This window comes from Acromyrmex echinatior, chromosome 2 (assembly GCF_024713525.1).
Source record: "Acromyrmex echinatior isolate Ae372 chromosome 2, ASM2471352v2, whole genome shotgun sequence".
NCBI classification, from domain to species: Eukaryota; Metazoa; Arthropoda; class Insecta; order Hymenoptera; family Formicidae; genus Acromyrmex; species Acromyrmex echinatior.
This window is the reverse complement of record NC_141853.1, coordinates 25,918,422-25,932,922: the sequence shown is the minus strand read 5'-3', so window position 1 is coordinate 25,932,922 and position 14,501 is coordinate 25,918,422. Positions and strand designations below refer to the sequence as shown.

Sequence of the window (14,501 nt, the reverse complement as noted above, 5' to 3'; positions counted from 1 at the left end):
TTGTGACATTAACCAGTTTCGAAAAGTAGCGTCTCATAGAAGTCAAATAGTTCATTATAAGGAATCATGCTTATGAAAATTTTTCATCAGGACGACAAGATCTATTATATATCAAATTTTCAGCCAATTCCGAAATCCAATTTCTATAATGCATATGCGGAGTCTTTTAATTGTGATATTACTAATTCTACTTCATTCGAAATAATGTGTAACAAATTTTGAAATGATTAAAAAATATAAACTTATATTGGGTATGGGAATAAGTTTCCGCCCATTGCAGAAAGATGTCGTTAGTAGCATTGCTCGTGTGTTTGATAGAACGGCAAGACATGTTTTTGAAAGATGTGTGTCCAAACTTTTGAGCCCAATAGATGGCATTCGTTCGAAGCGTAACAAAAAGTAACTTTTTTTGCGTTGAAAATGTCGGAATTTATTCCAAAAAAGCAACATTTGCGGGAAATTTTACTCTATTATTTTATTTTAAGAAAAGTGCTGCGGAAACGCATCGTTTGTTCGTAGATAATTACAGTGAGCATGCTCCATCGAAAACTAGTTGTAAAGAATGGTTTCGGCGATTCAACAGTGATGATTTTGACGTGCGTGACAAAGAACGCGAAGGTGCACCGAAAAAATTTGAAGATGCAGAATTGCAAGCATTACTCGAAGAAGATTCGTGTGATTATCGCTCGATAGGTTGGCAAAAGAGTTAAATGTTGATAGATCCACTGTTGGAAAACGTCTACACGCAATGGAAATGATGCAAAAAGAAGGAAATTGGATGCCATACAAATTGAAAGAGAGAGACATGGAAAGACGTTTGGTCATCTGCGAGATGCTTCAATGACAACAAAGGAAGGGTTTTCTACATCGTATCGTAACTGGCGATAAAAAATGGATCTACTACGATAACCCTAAATGTTTGAAGGCATGGATGATGCCAGGTGAACCAGGTCCATCAACGCCAAAACGAAATATCCATGCTTCGAAGATTATGTTGTGCATCTGATAGGATCAAAGAGGTATTATATATTATATTAGCTGCTCAAACCGTCCGAAACCGTCACTGGCGTTATCGGCTACAACTGATACGTTTAAACCAAGCTTTGAAAGAAAAACGACCGAAATGGGACAATAGGCACAACAAGCTGATTCTGTTACATGACAACGCTAGGCCACGTTGTAAAACCGGTCAAGAAATACTTGGAAGGAGTAAAGTGGGAAATTCTGCCCCGCCGTATTCACCGAATATTGCCCCTTCAGATTTCCATTTGTTCCGATCCATGCAGTCGGCCTTTCTGGAGAACGATTCAATTCTTATGAAGGTATCAAAAAATGGCTTGATGAATGGATCGCTTCAAAAGAATCAAATTTTTTCATTCGAGGAATCCGTTTATTACCGGAAAGGTGGAAGAAAGTTGTCGCTTCCGAAGGAGCATACTTTGAATAAACTCACTTATATAGATTTGTTTAAATAAACACATCTTTTTCATTTAAAAAGGGCGGAAACTTATTCCCATATCCAATATATTAAGGCCTTCGTACATTAATCGAATCAGTACATATGCAAAAATTTTTATTTATTTACAATGTTGTAATAATACAGTTATTAACAACTGTACAATTGTTACAATTGTATTATTACAACATTGCAAATAAATAAAAATTTTTGCATATATATATATATTTGATTAATGTACGAAGAACTTGATATATAAGATTATGTTTTTTAATCATTTCGAAATTTACACATTATTTCGTTATACATGCATTGACAATTTATATCTCAAGTATTAAAATATTTAAAAAGTTATATGATGTAATTATATCACTTAACCGTTAACGATTTGTAATTTTACCAAAGGTGACCGCTGATGTAGACATGTTACCATCACAAGAGAACGACGCGTAATGAGATCGATACCGCAGATGCGTCAAAACATTGTGCGTTGACATACGACTCACGATTTGTGACTCGGTTATGACTAATTCTAATCGAGTATTCTCCTTATATTTGATTATGATTGGTCAGTTTCCTACGACTTAAGACACCACTGTCTACGATTTTTATGTAGAGGACCCTTTATTGTGCTGAGACTCTAAAGCTGCAAAGTATGGCGACAAAAGCTGCAAAACGATTGCATTTCTTTATCAAATGTCTTTGTAGTATTGCATTTCAGGATTCTATATATCTTTTTTTTATATAAAAATATCAAATCATATTGCGGAATCCGGAGGCTAATTTTCAGATCTCTTTTATTTCACTCAAAATTTCACACAGACTCGAAACAACATAATACCAGGAAATAAGCCTGAAACGCAACACTATGAAGCTTAGATATTTCATAAAGAGATACAATCGCTTTGCAGACATTTTTGCTCAACACGTTTTGTTTGACTCAGTATACTTTTACTTTACTGAAAATCATGTTAATCGTTGAACAAACATGTTGAAAAATTGAGTGCATCTAGGATCGTTCAGCAATCATAAAATTGCAAAACTGTTGCGTTCTGCTGAACGCGCATCTATTGGGCGCATTCAGAACGACAACCGCTCACTGAACGCTAAGTGAGCTCTTTCATTTGATTCTATGTTTTAGGATCTGGAATATGCCAATCAGATGAAAGAGCTCGAATGATTGAGCGCTCAGTGAGGTTGCTTTCACATGCAGCGTGCGTAACTTGCGTCAACCAAGCATATCGTATCAAATTATATCAGCTACTACGCATTATTCTCTCTAGTTGAGACGATTTAATTGGCTGACGCAAGTTATGCTTACGCAAGTTACGCTGCATGTGAAAGCAATCTAATGATCTAAAAGAATACACCAATAGCGAGCGCTCATGGATCTGTTTCGCAATAGTTGAGTCTGCTGAACGCAACCATTCAGTGTACCGTAGGTATATGTAACGTGAATTTTAAATTGCTCGTAGTCAATAACAGAATGCAATCTCAATTGCATGATGGCTTGCCGTTAGGCAACAATTGCCAGTAACAAGAAACCTTCGACTTTCTGCACATTTGTGAAATCAAATACGCAAGTTGAATTCGGCAGAAACTTTAAAAAAATTAAAAATACAATAACATTTACGACAAGCAAGAATACGTTCACTCCAATCTAACAGCAAGTCATAGCATAGAGATTGCAATTGAGATTGCGTTCTGTTATTCACTACGAGAAAATTTAAAATTCATGTTAGATATATGCGAAACTAAAAATTTAAATTATTAGAGAGAAAAGTTTGGTTGGTTGTTGAGAACAGAATCTTTTATATTAACTTCGACGAATGCTACTAATACTACGCTAGGGTCGTTCATGGAGCTTGTGCTAACACTATCACACTATTGGCGTCGATAGCGTTTATAGCGCAAATAGTGTTTTCTAAACGCACAAATATTTATCAACCATATTATTCGATAATATATTTGATGCTGGTAATAGAATACCACAAGAAAATATTAATAAAGTTGTTTCATAAATGCATGTCAATACTTTAGGAGGTAAATCTACATACTAAAATAAGTAAAAAAAATAAATAAAAAACGTCATATGAACCTACATTACTTAATTTTCAAGTTTTGATGATTAAGAAAATGTTCAAAATACTCGCCTTGTGCGTCAACACATGCTATTGTACGCCTTAGCATTGAGTTCCGCACTCCTTCAAAAATACCAACTATTTTTGAAAGTTAGTCTTAAATCTATTTCATATCTTTTCTCATCTACATTGTTACATTGGCATTGAATACACAATAGATTTTAAATGGCCAAAAATAAAAATCTAATGGATTAAGATCAGGAAATCGTGGTGTAGTCAGGATCCGCCTCGCCCTATCTATCGGTTTACAAAGATATTGTTTAGGAATATTCTCATTTCTCTCAAATGTTTAAATTTATAAACATATAGTTACTATCATAATAATTTTAATGTATTTATATTTTTTTACGTATGTATTTATTACCTGTTACATTTGACTGTTGGCGTTTATGTCAAAATTACGCTTACAATAAATATTTATATTTACATTCTTTAAGAACTCGCTCAATTTGCTTTAAATACTCATTTAAATTTTACAAGATGACGGAAACTTGTCACGCTCTTTTATTGGTAGAAATTCTTGCGCACGAGCACACTTTGTCTTACATTATAGACATAATAATCAGTCTAATTGATTTATCAGTCTAATTTATCAGTCTAATCGTATTACTACTATTACATTTTAGATTTTATTGTAATAATTTTGATAATATCATTAAGATTCTACTAAACAATGATTATCCTTTAAGTTTAATCTTTTCTCAACAATTAAGAAGAAACTCTACAAAAAGTTTGATCATTTAAATCACATAATATCCGAATATCAGAAACATAGTGAACAGACTTTGGAAGTAAACAAAAAACAACGATTTTTCACGGTACTTTTCATTCTCTATATATATATCTGACAAAATTAAGAATTTTGTTAACAATGTTCCTTTAGTACGCATACAGAGGTATTAATAAGTTAAATAGTTTTATTAAGGTACAAAAAGATATTGTCTCATTCCAATATGGTTTATAAAATTGATTGCAAGGCCTTATGCACAATAGAAGGTATAAGGAATTAGGAATAAAGAATAAACGATTTTAACCTATCAGAAATCGGATACATCGGAATACACGATTTTTGATAGATTGAAATCGTTTATTCTTTATTCCTAATTCCTTATTCCTTCTATTGTGCGCAGGGCCTAAGGATTGTGATGTATCATACGTCGGTCAAACGGACAGATGTTTAAAAATGCGCATTCTCTTCAGTTAACACAGAGTTATGATTGAATTATCCCGAATTATAATTTTGATTAAGACAATGTTAAAATATTATAGATGGAGAAAAATTTTAAATAAAAGATTGTTATCAGAGATGATTTACATAAAGAAACAGAAACGAGGTTCGAATTTAAAATGACACATTATGGTTAGAATCATTATATGTTAATATAATCATTATATGTTAATTTATTTACAGTGATGTAATATTTCCTCCTTGTTGTTTTGTTTTTAGTACAATACTTGTGCGATTTGTTTTGTAATTCATTGTGTATCTATTGCTCAAATCATCAGCACCTCCATAGAAGTCTCGTTTCTTTTGTTATATAAATTTAAATTAATTTGTTAAAAATATTTTTAAATAAATATTAACATTAACATTAATTTTCTCCCATTATCATTTTTTTAAATAGTAAATCGGATAATTTTAATAATATGGTTACTCATAGTTCTCACAACTTCATGTAAGTGACATTATTTTTCATATAATTGTGATTCTCCGACATAATAATAAAAATTATTGTAATTCTGTAAATCGGAATTTGATGACCAGATTACGATAAGTATTGACCATTAATCATATATATCCATTAATCATATATCATCAATTCAGAACTGTTTGAGATTGAGATCGGCGCTATCGACGTTCTTATTATCCGCCACTCGGCATCCACTCGATCGAAGGGACGATGGCGCCTTGGGTTAGAGCGTATTTATTATAGTTTCGGCCGGATGGCCCCCTTGCCAGCCAGCCATATTGCGGATGCGTGTGCAGTTCACGACCAGCCATTACGTTTTGTCGAGCTCTCGAAAAAGGACACGTGTGATCACGAAACACGAAGTCATATCATTTTACTGTACGAACCTGTTTATAACAATAAAGGAGAGTGCGACCATAGCAAGCGAGTTATTCTTTAATCAAAAAGCATCAAATCACTAACAAAGAAAAACATTCTCTCTTTAATACGGTTTTCTTCAAATAATTTGTTTTATTAATTGGACTGATAAAGATCCGAACCGAGGGTTGAAACATATACGTGTATTTACTTGCTTAAGAAATGATTTGTAATTTACACTCGACATCCTGTGTTGGTTCACAGCATTATTTATTTTAGTGTATAGATTTATCTCTTACAGTATTAACATGTTTTTATGAAATACCCTGCAGAATCAAAGTAGTTTATATTGATAGGCCGTGCGCCTAGAAGGAGGAAGTTTGTACAAACAATTTAAGTATTTTTATGACAAATATAAATCAAATCCTGTGAGAGGCGAGGGGACAATAATAATCAAGCACCCCGATTTGTGAGAGACAATTAAGTCAATTGTTATCCTTATAGCTTTTTATTTAAAAATATAAAATAGAAAGTGCAAACAATGATGTAGGAATGCATCGTACTTATTGAAAATAAGATATTATGATATTAGTCAGTTTTCGAAAAGTAACGTTTCATAGAAGTTAAACGATTCATTATAGGATTGCGTTTCGAATTACACATGCATATATCGTTTTATTCTTCTTTATTATTTGATGAATAACAAGGACAAATGATGCATCACGCGCTTTATGCGTAACTCGGAACGCACCCATAAAGGATTGTGCCTGTGAAGATTTTTCAAAACGACAAAAACTACATATCAAATTTTCAGCCAATTCCATCTTATGGAAATCTAATTTCCATAAGATTTGTGCGGGGTCTTTTGATGTTCAATAGGCATCTATTAAAGAGATCTTGATATGCTGAAAATTTGTAAATAAATTTATTTATTGAGGTATTTAGTTTAACTATATATTATATTATTCTGCGGTATTTAATTTAACTATATACACTCAACAACAAAATTATCGCAATATAAATTTATATCAAAATTTTGCGTAACTTAAAGTAAGCATAATTTTGTAAAAAAAATGATTGCATTTAAAAGTTTTTTTTTCCATTCTCAAGGATAAAGTCTGTACTTTACAAAGCTTTTAATGGATTTTGAATCTATCCTTATTTCTACCTGACCTGTCTTTTCAAAAACAAGGATGTGTTTTGTCTTAAGAAATTTTCGTAGTTCGACGCACTCTACGGGATGGATTAAATTTTTTTCGCAAATTTTATGATAACTGTAAAGTATGGACTTGTCTTTTACAAATTAAAAATTAAGCTTTGTACGATTTTTTTAAGAAAATACAGTCAATCAAACTTACCTATGTATTTTACTCAGTATTTTACATTGCCAGCATTACTCGATGCGCACTATAACTAGAAGGTTGCTGATCGTGCGGTTTTTGCGCATCGTGTGAGTATGTTTTTCAATGCTGCTTTCAATTGCTGCAGATTTGTTGGCGGTTCCTCTTTTCCTCAATTAGATCTTGCATCGATATGCGTACACATTTATAAGAGATTAAAATAAACAATAAAAATTTATTCATCTGAAGACGAAATGAAGCGGAAATTTCATAGAACAAAGATCCCCACATGTCTCCTCCTATATACATACACATACATACATACGCGCGCGTATATGCACCACACATACACAATGACATTCCGATCATTCAAACTCCATACAATTCATATTGAGAAGAATTACAACCATAATTTGATCTAACGACAGTAATATCTTAAATTCGAAATAACTCAACGAAAAATTATTGTATCGAGCTTGATAAAAAAATAGATAAAATTCAATATTTTTACGTACGTGTTGTTCCATTAAGACATCTGATTCACGCCATGCATTATCACAAACTTAGATTTTTAATTATCAAACTTTCTCACAGCATTTTCTCACTTTGGCATCCGACGTTTTGAAAATAATAACCCGGTACAATTCTTATTCAAATATTCTTAAAGTAGATATTTCAAATTTCAATTTGTATATATTTTTAAACATATTTTTATGTTTATTTTATTTATTAAGTTATGATTATTTGAAATTGGTAAAATTTTCCGAAATTTTTAGTGTATCGCTTTTTTTGGAAGTGAGTGTATTATTTTATAATATTAGAACAATATACACTACGCGCGCCATTTATTTAATTTCATTATATGACATGTATATATACATATATACTTATATATAATATATGTCAGGATGGGCATTATTCAATAATTATTTATTTAAATAATAAAACAAAATAAACAATAAAAATTTATTCATTATTCGATCACTTGTGAATGATGAATAAAAATTTATTCGTTACTGAACTATTTATGAATGACGAATAAAAATTCATTCGTTATTTGACCACTTGTGAATGATGAATAAAAGTCCATTCAAGTACACTCAACAAATAGTTTCTCTATTCCCTGATTTCTAGGAATTACCGCTCATTGGATCGATTCCAAAAGTTTTATTAGAAAATCAGCGGTATTTGGTTGTCCACGACTTTCAGGAACTTATTCTCCTGATCGATTAACAAAATTAATGCATAAAATCCATACATCTTTTGAATTAAGTGTCAACAAAATTGTTGCTACTATTACTGATAATGAGATAAATTTTGTAAAAGCTTTAAAAAGTGAATTTGGTATTCATTCACCTTTAGAGTTATTTGACAAAAGCACTCTTGATTATTTTGGCAGTGACAACAATAATGATAAAATATTTCCGATGAAGGAATAAGTGATCATTTATTAAATGATACTCCGGCGGTGCCAATAGATTTGTCTGATCTTCAATTTAATGTAATATTACTAGTCCAAGAAAAATTGAGTGATATAGGGTAGTAGGAGTCTGACGCGGTAATTGTTGCGTAAAAAAAAACTATATGAATATAACATAAACTTCTTTATTAAAAAACGCGCTTACATGTTTTAATTCATTTTTTAGCCATCTTCCGAGACAGATTTAATATAATTTAGACAGATTTAATTTAATTATAATTATAATACATACAGATTAATTTATTCTAATGAGCCACCTTCACATAATTAAAGGAACTTTAATATTAAAAATGACTTCAATAACAAATTATGATTAAATTATAGGAATTAAATCGTTAATAAACAGGATGAATTTATATCACAATAAAAAGAAAAAGGATGCTCACCACAACGAGAGTTCACTATGTCGCAAACACTTAAGTTCTATTAATTTAATAAAAAATCAGTTTTTGACTTATCAGCGAATCAGTGTCAAAATTGTCTTAATGAGTGAAATATCTCTAGAATTTAGTTATAATTAAGGAAATTTTAAGGAAAATTTTTAAAAACAATTTAATAATCTAAAAGGAAATCAAATAACACAAAAGTTAACCGAATAGAACGAATTTACTTCTATGAAAGAACGACACTGATTAACTGGCAATTCAAAACACCTCGACATTTATAGCCCGTCAACAATCGGAAAGTAAGCCTTGGGGAGTGCCTCCATATCCTGCAAATTGAGATCTGTCGCGTCTGTCTCCTGATTAGCATTTCCGAAACCAAGCATTTCTCTTTCTGTATGAGGTTTTTCGTCCAAAATTATGACGTTTTCCCAATCGAACTCGACCCTCTTGCAATCGATGGTCAGTTATGACAGAGCGTGTAATTGTATTTCACCGAATGTGATTCCTGTGTTTGGCGATTCTAGTCTTCAGTTGTCTTCCATTCGTAATTCAAAGTCATATTATGCATAAACGCTTAAAATTACGAAAATTACATACGAGCTTCTTTGTAGAGAATTTCAAGAACCATATTTTTTGTTCAACACTTTTTTTTAAAATCAGTATTTTCCGAGATATACTGCAAAACGAATTTTTTGCAGTTTTTTTTCAAAATGGCGGCCAAAATATGGGTAAGTGCCAAATTTTATTATCAGATTCGTTTTTAGCAGCCAAAAATACATGGAAAAATTTGCTGCCATTAATTTTTCAGGTCATGTAGTTCTTCTGAAGTTTTGCCATCTTTTTTTTTCGCTCGACTTTGTTCATTTTGGCGTCTTGAGTGCATCATTTTGATTTTCCGAAAAGGCCACATTTTTTTTAAAAGTAGACTCATTTTCAGAATATAAAAGGAGCTATCAAAGACAGAAACACTTGGTGTTATTCAGACAGTCAGTCAGTTAGTTACTTAGTTACAGCTACAGTTACAGTTATACAATCAAGGTGAGAACTATCCTCGCATTTCATCAGAACCTCAAACCTTACTTTTCTTTTTCATTGCTTTACTTATAGCATTTACTTATTTTAACAAACGAAAACATTGAATCGAATCTATCGACGGAACCTCTAAATCTTTAATCGGTTACATACAAGTACATATACATATATGAATATCTGAGAGGTTGTTGCGACTGTCGCTGCCAATAGCGTGGTCCCCGTTTACGACGGTTCTCCGGAACATTATAATTCTTTTTTTTGCATTACCTCCATGCCTACCAAAGGCGGATGAAGACAAAGAGAAAAGAGATTGAGGTTCCAAATTAAATCGGCCCTTATTTCAAACCAAGATCCTTTCCCCTATTTCCAAAAACTTGCGCAATTGTTAAACCAAGACAAACCGATAGACTCACCCCGCGAACTTGTCTACACTCTAAGTAAATTGGAGGTCATCTCACGTTTCCTAATTACAAAAGCATTCCAAAGGCCGATCCACGTAGATTCGCCTATAAACTTCGCGATCTTTTTGGCACCGGATTCAAGATTACCCTTCCTCTAAATTATCCGGTACTTCCCAGTGAACCGCATCCTTAACCGCACAACTTAATCTCCGATTCCCGAGTAAATTGTTTAAATACATTGACTCAAAAACGGAGAAAATCTCAACAGCAACATTAGACGTAACAATATCAAGTTTATACTTATTTTAAATTCATCCAATGATATTTTTGTGTTATTAGGTGTATAACTTTGCTTCCGCCGTTTTTTTCCGAAATTCGAGACTTTATTGTAAAAAACTGGTTATACATTTATGATTCAAAGTATTGTCCATTGCTGACCACTATTTTCTCCCATCTTTCGGGCAGCGTACGAATCCCGCGTCGAAAAAATTGGTAATCTTTTGAGGCAATCCACGAATCGATCCAATTTTTTACTTCTTCATAAGACTGGAAGTGCTGGTCAGCCAGACCGTGTGCCATTGATCGAAACAAGTGATAGTCAGAGGGAGCAATGTCTGGAGAATACGGCAGTGGGAGTAGGACTTCCCATTTCAACGTTTCCAAGTATGTCTTGACCACTTTCGCAACATAGGGTCGAGCATTGTCATGCTGCAAAATCACTTTATCGTGTCTCTCGTTATATTGCGGCCGTTTGTCTTTCAATGCTCGGCTCAAATGCATCAATTGCATTCGATACCGATCGCCTATGATTATTTCAGTCGGTTTTAACAGCTCATAATACATTACGCCGAGCTGGTCCCACCAAATACAGAGCATGACCTTGGAGCCGTGAATATTCGATTTGGCCATCGACGTAGAAGCATGGCCGGAAACTCCCCATGATTTTCTGCGCTTGGGGTTATCGTAATGAGCACATTTTTCGTCCTCAGTCACAATGCGATGCAGAAATCCCTTCCGTCTTTGCCTTTCAAGCAGCTATTCACAAGCAAACAAATGCCGTTCAATATCTCTCGGCTTCAACTCGTACGGCACTCAATTTCCTTGCTTCTGAATTATTCCCATGACTTTGAGGCGTTTTGAAATGGCTGGTTGAATCACTCCCAATGATCGTGCCAATTCTTTTTGATTTTTACACGAGTCTTGATCAAGTAATGCCTCCAATTCTGCATCTTTGAAAACCTTTTCTCTTCCACCGCTATGCCGGTCTTCGACGTCAAAATCATCGTTCTTGAAGCGTTGAAACCATTCACGTCACGTTCTTTCACTAATAGCGGCCTCACCATAAGTATTCGATGAGCCTCAGCCGCAGATATTGAAGCAGAAAATTAAAACCTCCCGCAAATGACGAGAATTTGGCTCGTAAATTGACATTTTCAATCGAGAATAACTTTATGATGCAGACACAAATCGACTAATGTTTCTATGGGCTTATGTTGACAGATGCCCAAGTTTATTGTATGACGTCTATGATCTATTTATTTCGACCATCACGTACCGCTAAAGCCATCTATAGGAAAACGGCGGAAGCAAAGTTATACACCTAATATTATTAATATGATGCCATCTATTTTTAATGTTTCTTATAATTAATTCTATTGGCACATTGGTGAACAACGATGTTACATCCAATGAAAGAATGTGTTCTTTATTAATATTCAGAATTATTTAATTTATCTACTAAATGTTTGCTATTTTTTATAAAACTTTGTGCCTTACTTGGGATACTATCACTCATAATTCTGTTTAAATAACATGCAAATCTACATAGTAGGCTATTAATAGTCGCAATTATAATTTTCATGCCTTACTTATGTATCTTAGGGATACCATATGTCCTAGATAAAATATCAGTTGTCAATATATTATATTATTATATATCATTTGATGTAACCTTTTTGTTTCTATCTACTAATAATCGATTTTACATCTCTTGTTAATTTATTAACTGGATTTTTTTTGTATTATTTCATATGTGTTAACATCGTAACTAGATGTTTGCCATCTTTTTATTATAATCACTCTTATCTAAAGCCACCAGAATTCCCTTTATCTGCTCTCGTGATTAATATGTCAGGATGTTTTCTAACAAATTTTGTTGTATGTATTAAACATTTTTAAATAAATTTTTTATTTTCATCTAAAGAGCAATGACTGTGATATGATGTGTTATTGATTCATTCCTCATGGCGTTTTTCATTCCGATCGTTAGTTTACAAATATTTCTTTCTACATGTTTAATGAATTCTATAATCATTCTTTCTTTTTCATTTTTAAATATAGATAAACCAAATTTATCACCTAATTGCAACAGAATTTTTCAGATGGAATGTCCATATCACTCATATTGATGAACCATTTTTCATTAACTGTATTTACTTTAGATTCACAACATTCCAATCCTTACAGCACAAAATTTGTAGCAAAATCTGTAATATTGCTGCAACAAATAATGTTGCTGCAACTTTTGTGCAACTTCTTGCTGTAGAGGAATGCGTCAATTTTAAAGTCGGACGATGCTTACGATACTTGCGACAATACGAGATACAATCAATGTATTAGGTGTACAAATAAGTTTCCGCCGTTTGACAAAAGACGGCGCCACTAGCAAGCTATGGTTAAAATTGTCTGATGTAAAACATTATTTCGTAAGGTTGGACATCTGTCAACAACATAACCTTGAAATACTAGCGATTTTGTATCAGCATCATATATTTTTTTTTGTGCGAAAATGCCGAGTTTTGAGCCGAATAAGCGTCATTTGCGGGAACTTTTGATTTACTTCTTTAATTTGAAGAAATCTGCAGCTGAGGCTCATCGATTACTTGGAGAAGCATATGGTAAGGCTGCCTTAAGTGAGAGAAGTTGTCGTGAATGGTTTCAAAAATTTAAGAATGGTGGTGAATTTGACGTCGAAGACAAAGAACGTAGCGGAAAGTCGAAAGTGTACGAAGACGCGGAATTGGAAGCATTATTGAATGAAGATTCGTGCCAAACGCAAAAAGAACTTGCACTACATTAGGAGCGACTCAAGAAGCAATTTCACATCGTTTGAAATCATTGGGAATGATTTAAAAGTAAGGGAATTGGGTTCTATATGAACTGAAGCCGAGAAACGTTGAACGCCAATTTTCCATATGTGAAATGCTGCTTGTCATAAACGAAAGGGTTTTTTACATCGTATAGTCACTGGTGATGAAAAATGGATCCATTACGATAACCTAAAGAAGAGGAAATCATGGGGATCACCTGGCCATGCTTCAACATCGACAGCCAAGCCGAATATTCATGGAAAAAAACTCATTGTGTATTTGATGGGATCAGCTTGGTGTCGTGTATTATGAGTTGCTCAAACCGAACGAAACCGTTACTGGGGCTCTCTACCGAACACAAGATTGATGAGATTAGGATGATGAGATTAGGCCGAGCACTCAAGGAAAAACGCGCCCACTACTACTCCAGGCATGACAAAATTATTCTCCTGCATGATAATGCTCGACCACATGTTGCGGCGCCGGTCAAAACCTACATGGAAACACTTAATTGGGAAGTTCTACCCCACCCGCCGTATTTACCAGACATTGCCCCTTCCGATTACCATCTATTTCGATCGATGGCGCATGGCCTGTCTGAGCAGCACTTCACATCATATGAAGATATCAAAAATTGAATCGATAATTGGATAGCCTCAAAAGATGAAGCGTTCTTCCAACGCGGTATCCGTATGCCACCAGAAAGATGGGAAAAAGTAGTGGCTAGTGATGGACAATACTTTCAATAAAACATTATGTATCGTTCTTTCACAATAAATGCTTAATTTTTTATTAAAAACAGCGAAAACTTATTTGTATACCTAATAGATTAGGCTTTAATTGGTTATAAGATAGAAAGGTTCTCAGATCTATCTGTCCTACAGTCAATCAACAAGCTTGAAATGCCTTGTCGTACTCATGAAATATCAGGCTCGACACAAAGCTATGGTCGCAGCACACTTTCCATAACGCATAATGCATGGTGCATAATAAAATCAAAGTTCTTCTTTTCCATGAAATGGAAGAAAAAGAAAGATTCTGATTGGTTGATTCTCTTATATGTACTATGCGTTATGCAAAAGTCTGTGCTGCAATCAATAATCGTAACTGAGTCGTGAAATTGAGTCG

The 14,501-nt window shown here is 33.5% G+C and overlaps 1 protein-coding gene across 4 annotated transcripts in view; it reads left to right on the top strand.

Annotated features, from left to right (window-relative positions):
* Positions 1 to 14,501, top strand: part of LOC105147119 (ribonuclease P protein subunit p40) — a 52,853-nt gene that overhangs the window by 22,191 nt on the left and 16,161 nt on the right. The gene's annotated exons all lie outside the window — the stretch shown is intronic.